Below are 7,711 nucleotides of genomic sequence, written 5' to 3'. Positions count from 1 at the left end.
AGGAATAGTAATGTTGGTTAGGCAAAGTGCTTTCTTGACCTATAGATCCTAGCCTTTGTCTCTAGCGCCCATAGCTCATGAACATAGAGAGGAAGGATTGTGAAATTAAAGCAGTTAGCCTCTGGAATATTGTATCATTGTCAAAACATTCTTATACCCCCTCCCCTACCATTTTGTTCCTGTGGTTCACCCAGGTGTTGGAAGAAGTGAAATTTGTTTTCCCCAAATATTTGAGTGTACAGGACTCCAGTTTTGCCTTCCATATCCATAGTCACGTGAGAGGCTGGGCATGGCAGTGGGTCTTGGAACACTGTTAAGAGATTCCACTGGGAGTTGAGAATTAGGGGAGGTGAGTGTGTGGGCCACACTTGGAAGGGTTTGCTGACCTAGTGTGAGTGGAGCAATGGACTGGGGGTGAGAGGACAGCCATGAGCCAGGCAGAGTACAGCATCAGGGAATCAAGCCAACAACTTCAGGAAGGCAGGCTATCAGTATGGAGATAGGGCCTAGGCACTGGGCATGAGTCAGAAGGCAGGCATTGCTCCCTGCCGGAGACCTTTGGAGGGCCTGCCTTGTGGCCTGAGGCACAGAGCAGCTCTAGGCTGAAATGCAGGGCCAGGGGATCAGAATAAAGATCTAGTTATAGGACCCATGGCAGGGATTTCGGGCCTAATGTTGGCAGTAAGTTGGAAGATCAGTTCCTAGCACTGGGGTGCAAGATCAGTGCGCCTGGAACCAAAGGCTGACCTTGTGTCAAGTTCCCCAGAGATTAAATAGGTTGCCTTGATGCCACCATGACTGAAGGTTGTGGTACTGGTTTTGAGCTTGGAGGTAGGATGAGCCTGACTGGGAACAGTGGTTTGGAGAGGCAGCTGCTATGACAGAAATCTAAGCACGTCATTATATGCTTTCCAGAGGCACAAGGCAGACCTGAACTCAGTGATGTGAATTCACAGAGGTCTTTAGAAGAGTGAATTGTTCTATTTTAGAAAATATTTTTTCCTTCTCATCAATCCCATTACATATTTATATACAAATGCACAATCCTGTAGCTTATTGGTATTTATACTTAATAATTAAATTCTCTAATTAGAACCTAAGCTCCTTTCTTTGCATAGTGCCCATTCTTCTCAGGGTTAGTACAAGAGGCCACGTGGCCACCTAGAATTAAATACTGTTTTATTGCAGCCTATGGAATAATGGTTTTTGCCTAATATTAAAGGTTTTCTCTGGCTCCTTCAAAAGCCTCTCAATTCACAAACTCAAGGTAAACCTGTTTTCTTCAGCATAAAGCTTCACTCTTTGTCACGCTTTAATAGACCAATGTGACCCTGAACTGCGGACTCTAAGTTTCTTTTATCTATCCGATTGGCTGGGTTAGCTGTGATGGGGGGGGGGGAGATATGGGGAGAACAGGGGGAAGAGGGAGCAGGAGGCAAGGGAAGAGGTACTGTGTTTCCAATGAAAAACATCACTATCTGCAATGAAAGAGTTTTTCGTACCTCAATTTATCTAGCCTATTATACCTAGGCGATAGCCCTGAGAATTAGTGTAAAACTCACAATTGTATGCATGATTCTGGGATCTGATTTCCAACCCATCTACTGTTTTTTTTTACTCTGCCCCTCCTCCACCTTCCAACCACCCCACCCCCAATGCCCCCTAATGGCGGCAAGAGGAGACAGCGTGGGGGACTTCTGTATAGTCAGCAGCTGCCCGCAAACTGTTGTCACATAATCTGGCGCAGGGTAGCCCATCAGAAGGAGTTTAGGGACCCTCTGAGATGGGAGAGTTGTTCTTTTGTGACGATCTGTTTCTCCAAGCTAAGCAGTGAAAACAGAGCAAAATGAACCAGAAATTACGTTTTGATGGCAACTTCCCCTAACAATGGAAAACATTTACGGTTAAGTCAGGAGACCCAGTTCTCATGCTGGTTCTGTCATGTTCAAGCTGTGCAACCTAGGACAGGTCAAATGACCTCTCTGGGCCTTAGTCTCTGTAGAATGCTCTTAACAATTGCTGGCTTACTGAGATGTTGAGGGTATGACATGGGAGGACATAAGAAAGAGCCTAGCACAGCACCTGGCACAAACTTTGCACTTCGCGATGTTTTCTTCTTTTTGTTACTTGGGCTTGTTTTGAGGTTTCAGCCCTCAGACAGTCCCTGTTCTTTACAGAACTATGGCGGGACCAGGTGGGCGCTGATTTCAGAAAATGCATGTGGAGAGCCTGGTAGACAAAAGCCCTTATTCAGCTCCGGCTTCAAGATGACCACGTTCCATATGGCTTCACCTGCTGCGCACCGTTCTAATTGCAATCAGAATAGATCTCATTAGGGTTACAATGGCCCAGGAAAATGAAGAGTGGTTACCATGGCCCACTCCCCGGGCCTCCCAGCCAGGCAGTCGGAAAAGAAGCAGAGTCGAAAACGTTTCCTGTAATTACAGTGCCCAACACGGCACCTCAAGGATGTTGGAAGCTTAATAAATTGCCTTTGAGAATTTTTCTTTCTGGTTGCCAAGTGTTTATTATCAATAATTTGAGGGTCTAATTCAACGGCAATGTACATGCTCCCCTCTCTACTCCCCCACCACACTTGGTCTAAGTGGGGAGGGGGTGTGGTGTGGCAGGGAGTAGGAAGCAGTGGCAGCATACGTCTTACATGGGTGAAGAAAGACTTGCTAGTTGAGTTGAATGAGTTAGTATTTATTAGTCATGGGCTTGTAATCTTGTTTGGTAAAGGAAGTAAAAAATAAACCCAACTGCATTCTGTATATGAATAAATGACAAATGGTCGCTTTCTCAGATTGGGGGGTGGGAGTGGGATGGGAGGAAGGCATAATAATTTACCTTGGGGAGATAGTGTAATTTCATCAAATCATTTAGTAAGGACCAAATGGATGTGAATCACTTCACTCTTCAATGACTGGGGCTTTAATCCTGGTACCGTCTGCTTTCTGGGTAATTTGTCTGCAGTTTCAGTATCTGCAGCCAGGTGAAAGTGATGCCTTTTGGTAAAGGGCTGTGGATTTTTCCTAAGTACAGCTAAGGAGAAGGAACCAAGCACACGGTTTAGTCATCCACAGCTTTTTCTGGAAAAGCGACAATAAACTCTCAAAGCAATAGCACAAAAATGATTTAAATGAAGTTTAATAACATTGTGTGAATATTTAATGGAAACACAGATTATATAAATATCTTTATAGTCTATCATCTATATATCATCCATCCATCTACCTATATCTGTCTATCTATCTGCCTATGTCCTTATCTATCTAATCTACTGTTTATCACATGTCTAACTGTTCATGCAAATAGATTACTTAGATGATTGAGCTGTGACTCTTTAAATATTCTGTCTCCTCCAACTGGTGTTCCTTAGCAGGATAAAGAAAATGTTCTTCACTCACCCTGAACTTCTCACTGGAGGGTGAAATCTCGAGCTGCTGTGCTCAGCTCTGGTTTAGGCTCCATTCTGGGTGTTAATTGTGGCCAGAGCATTAGAGCTCTCTGGTACCTCTGCCAGACTTTACTTTTCAGGCTTCAATTTGCTTGCTAAGCTCTTTTCTTTCATTCTAAACACTGCCTGCACTTGCTGCTTCCTCCTTTTGTGTTTCATTTTTGTTCCAAGAAGAGATGGCTTTTCATTTCTCAGTGGGTAGTGAGCCTCCTGGATGGGCCTGTCTGCCTGCTGAGATCTGGAGTTCTGTGAGGTGGAGGCAGGCTGCTGGTGTCCTTTATCATGAAGGTCCCTGAGCCTGGGAAAAGCAGTAAGGGGGCTTTTGGCATTGATAGGTGGGTTTCCAAGGTCTCTAAACTTAAGAAACTTGCCTATTCCTCTCACTATCAGGATCATACCGAGATGGCAGAGAGTTGATGAACCCTGGAGCCATTTTGGTCTGTGGAGATGGCAAAGCCCACGGGAGGTGCAGACAGGTAGATGCCCCTGCCCAGATACGTGATATCAGGTCCTTCTTAGCACATGAAGCTGTATGACTGAATGGGGCTTAGAGAAGCTATGGTTGGGCGGAATCTCCTAATGACAATTGAAAGAGCTGTCACAGTGGAAAGGAAAAAGTCTCCTGCATGGAGCAAGAATAGTTGTGATTCCAGTGGTAAGAGCAGAATCCAATTCTATAACGGTTGTAGCAGTGGCAGTGGTGACACAGTAGCTATAACAGAAGTCAACATTATAAGGTGAACTGATCTAAGAACAGCTATACATACCAGAGGGAGGCGTTTAAGCAGCAGAGAGCTGGCAGAAGAGTGGGTTCAGGGCCACGGTGAGAGCCTGCCTTCAACACAATTCGATTAAGCTTCTGTTGTGTGTCAAGTGTTAGGTCCTGTTGCGTCAAATCTTGAAGGACATGAAGTCTGGGAATAAGGAAGTTCTTAATTGTAGTGACCTTGGAACCCAAGTATCAATGCCAAAACCACTTTACTGCTTTTCCTAGGGGTCTTAGGGACCTTTAAATAAAGGATCCTAATAGCCTGCCTCCACCTCACAGAATTCCAGAGCTCTGCGTGCAGATCACTTGGCCCAAGATGCTCACTATCCACATAGAAACAAAAGCCATTTTGTTTCTACAAAGAAAAGCCTGGAACAAAAATGAAACACAAGAGGAGGTGCTAAGATTGATCAGTCAGTTCAGACAGTGACACCCTGATCCATTCTTTATGAAGTTCCCCAACTTGTACCTAATAATTTAGGCAGCCAACGATAATCCTTGCCTAGATGTGGGCTAACTCATTTCTTCAAATGCTGCCAGGGGAAGATAATAGTCTGGCACATGTAGTCACTATATAAATGCTGGAACGTTTAAAAAAGAAGTACAGCCACAATATCATCCACAAAGAATAGACTTCCTAACAGTTCCTTAATAATATCTAACACACAGTCTATGTTCAGATTTCTCCAAATTGTATAAAAACATGCTTGTTTTAGATTTGATCAATTAGACTCAAGATCCAAACAAGGGCTAGACATTTTGTTAGTTGGTATGTCTCTTAAATCTCTCTCTCTTTTATTATAACAGCTCTCATCCAACCAACTCAACTTTTCATGCCATTTATTTGTTGAAGAAACCAGCTTATTTGTTCTGTAGAATTTCCCACCTACTGGACTTGGCTGATTACATCCTGTTGGTGTTAACTGGTTCCTCTATATCCCATATTTCCTGTAATCTAGATATAGAGTCTTGATTAAAGTTCTTTTATCACTATTATTATTTGGCAAAATGATTTCATATATGGTACTATGTGTTTCCTATTACAATTATCAGGAGGCACATATTGTTTGGTTAAACAATCCAACTTTTAGTGATGTTAAGATTTATTAGTGGGTTTAGGTGTTTGCAGCTTGGTCCATTTATTGTAAATTTTCCCATCAACTTTTCACCCACCGGTTTGATAATTGGCGATGATCATTTTCTTGATGTACTATTTCATAAAGTCGTGAATGGTGATTTTCTAAGTCTATCATCCCTTCTGCATTTATTAGTTAGAATCCTTGAAATGCAGTTCATATTGGAAAAGCATGGTAAGTGTTTGATTATTTCCTTTATTTAACAATTTTCAGAATAATGGTAGGTGCCCTGGTATATTCCAATGGTGAGAATGAGATTTAAAAAACATGTTAGTATAAATTCATGGATTTGTTGATAATCACCATGACTATTTCATAAACCATTAAAGTTTTTTTTTTTTTTTGCTTAAATGATCCAATTTCTGGCCAATGGGAGCCACTTAAAGTTGGTTGTTGGTTCCTTTTTTTAAAAAAACTGTTCATTGAGATATCTTCACACACATAAGGTCCATCCAAAGTTTACAATCAGTGGCTCACAATATCATCATATAGTCGTGTATTCACCATCATGATAATTTTTAGAACATTGCATCACTCCAGAAAAAGAAATGAAAAGAAAAGAGAAAAAACTCATATATCCCATACCCCTTACCCCTCCCTCTCATTGACAACTAGTGTTGCAATCTACCCATTTTCTCCCCTTATTGCCCCTACTATTTATTAATTTTTTGTCCTTATTTTTTTACTCATCTGTCCATATCCTGGATAAAAGGAGGATTAGACACAAGGTTTTCACAATCACATGGTCACATTATAAAAGCTATACTGTCATACAATTGTCTTAAAGAATCAAGGCTACGGGAACATAGCTCAACAGTTTCAGGTAATTGCCTCTACCCACTCCAATACACCATAAACTAAAAAGGATTATCTATATAATGCATAAGAATAACCTTCAGGATAACCTCTCCATTATCTTTGAAATCTCTCAGCCACTGAAACTTCATTTTGTCTCATTTCTCTCTTTTCCCTTTTGAGCAAAAAAGCCTTCTGAATCCTGTGATGCCGGATCCTGGGTCATCCTGGGAGTCCTGTCTCATATTGCCAGCAGTTTTACACCCCTGAGAGTCATGTCCTACGTAGGGGGAAAGGATAGTGAGTTCACCTGCCAAGTTGTCTTAAAGAGAGATGCCACATCTGAGCAACAAAAGAGGTTCTCTGAGGGTGACCCTTAGGCCTAATTTTAAGTAGGCTTAGCTTCTCCTTTGCAGGAATAAGTTCATTAGGGCCGAACCCCAAGATCAAAGACTCAGCCTATTGAATTGTTTGTCCCCACTGCTTGAGAGAAAATATCAGGAATTCCCCAAATGGGGAAGTTTAATATTTCTTCTTTTCTCCCCTGTTCCCCAAGGGGACTTTGCAAATACTTTTTTTAATTCTCTGCCCAAATTACTCTGGGATGTGTCAGGGCATCACACTAACCTATACAAACCAATAAGATATCCCGCGCTATTCAAGATTCCATGTAATTATGGTATTTAAATAAATTTGCCATACAAATTAAATTAGATAATATACTACCCAAAATATAAATTTTGCACCGAGTAAACGTCTCTTCTTATGGTCCCACACAGAAGTTTAGATGTTTTAAAATATGGACCATATCATCCTTTACCCTGTATTCTGATTTACCTTAGTCCTATCCAGATCAGCTTCATTCATATCTCTAGTCGAAATATGATCACTTTTTTAAACTTTTTAAAACAGTTGTTAAATGGGGTAATGCTGACTTTTATTGATTCAGAGCTGTAATTCTGAATCTCAGTTGTCACATATATGTCTTGGTTCCTTTTCACACAAAAATTCATTAGTATTTGATAGTTTCCCTGCTTACTGGCAAAACCAGTGATTATAGGCTCATTTTGAACATTTCTTGCTCTAACCTTGTGTAGTGGATTGAATAATGCCTCGCCTGAAAACTTCATGTCCAGTTGGAACCTCAGAATATGACTTCAGATGGAAATAGGGTCTTTGCAGATGTAATTAAGAATCTTGAGATGAGATCACGTTGGATTTAGGGCATCCAATGACTGGCATCCTTATAAGAAGAGAGAAAACACAGAGGCCCTGGGAAGAAGACCATGAGAAGATAGAGGCAGAAATTGGAAATTATGTTTCCACAAGCCAAGAAATGTCAGAAGCCACCAAGAGTTGGTAGAGGCAAGGAGGATTCTTCCCTAAAGCCTTCAGAGGGAGCATGGTGCTGCCAACAACTTCAGAACTGTGAAAGAATAAATTTTGTTTTGGTTTTAAGTAATCCAATTTGTCATAATTTGTTAAGAAGTTCTGGAGAATTAATATACCTAGACTCAGTCATTTCTCCAAGGAGGTTTGGCTCCTTATGGT

Source organism: Tamandua tetradactyla, chromosome X, assembly GCF_023851605.1.
Source record: "Tamandua tetradactyla isolate mTamTet1 chromosome X, mTamTet1.pri, whole genome shotgun sequence".
In the NCBI taxonomy this organism is placed as follows: domain Eukaryota; kingdom Metazoa; phylum Chordata; class Mammalia; order Pilosa; family Myrmecophagidae; genus Tamandua; species Tamandua tetradactyla.
The sequence above is the reverse complement of the archived record's forward strand: the minus strand, read 5'-3'. Positions refer to the sequence as shown.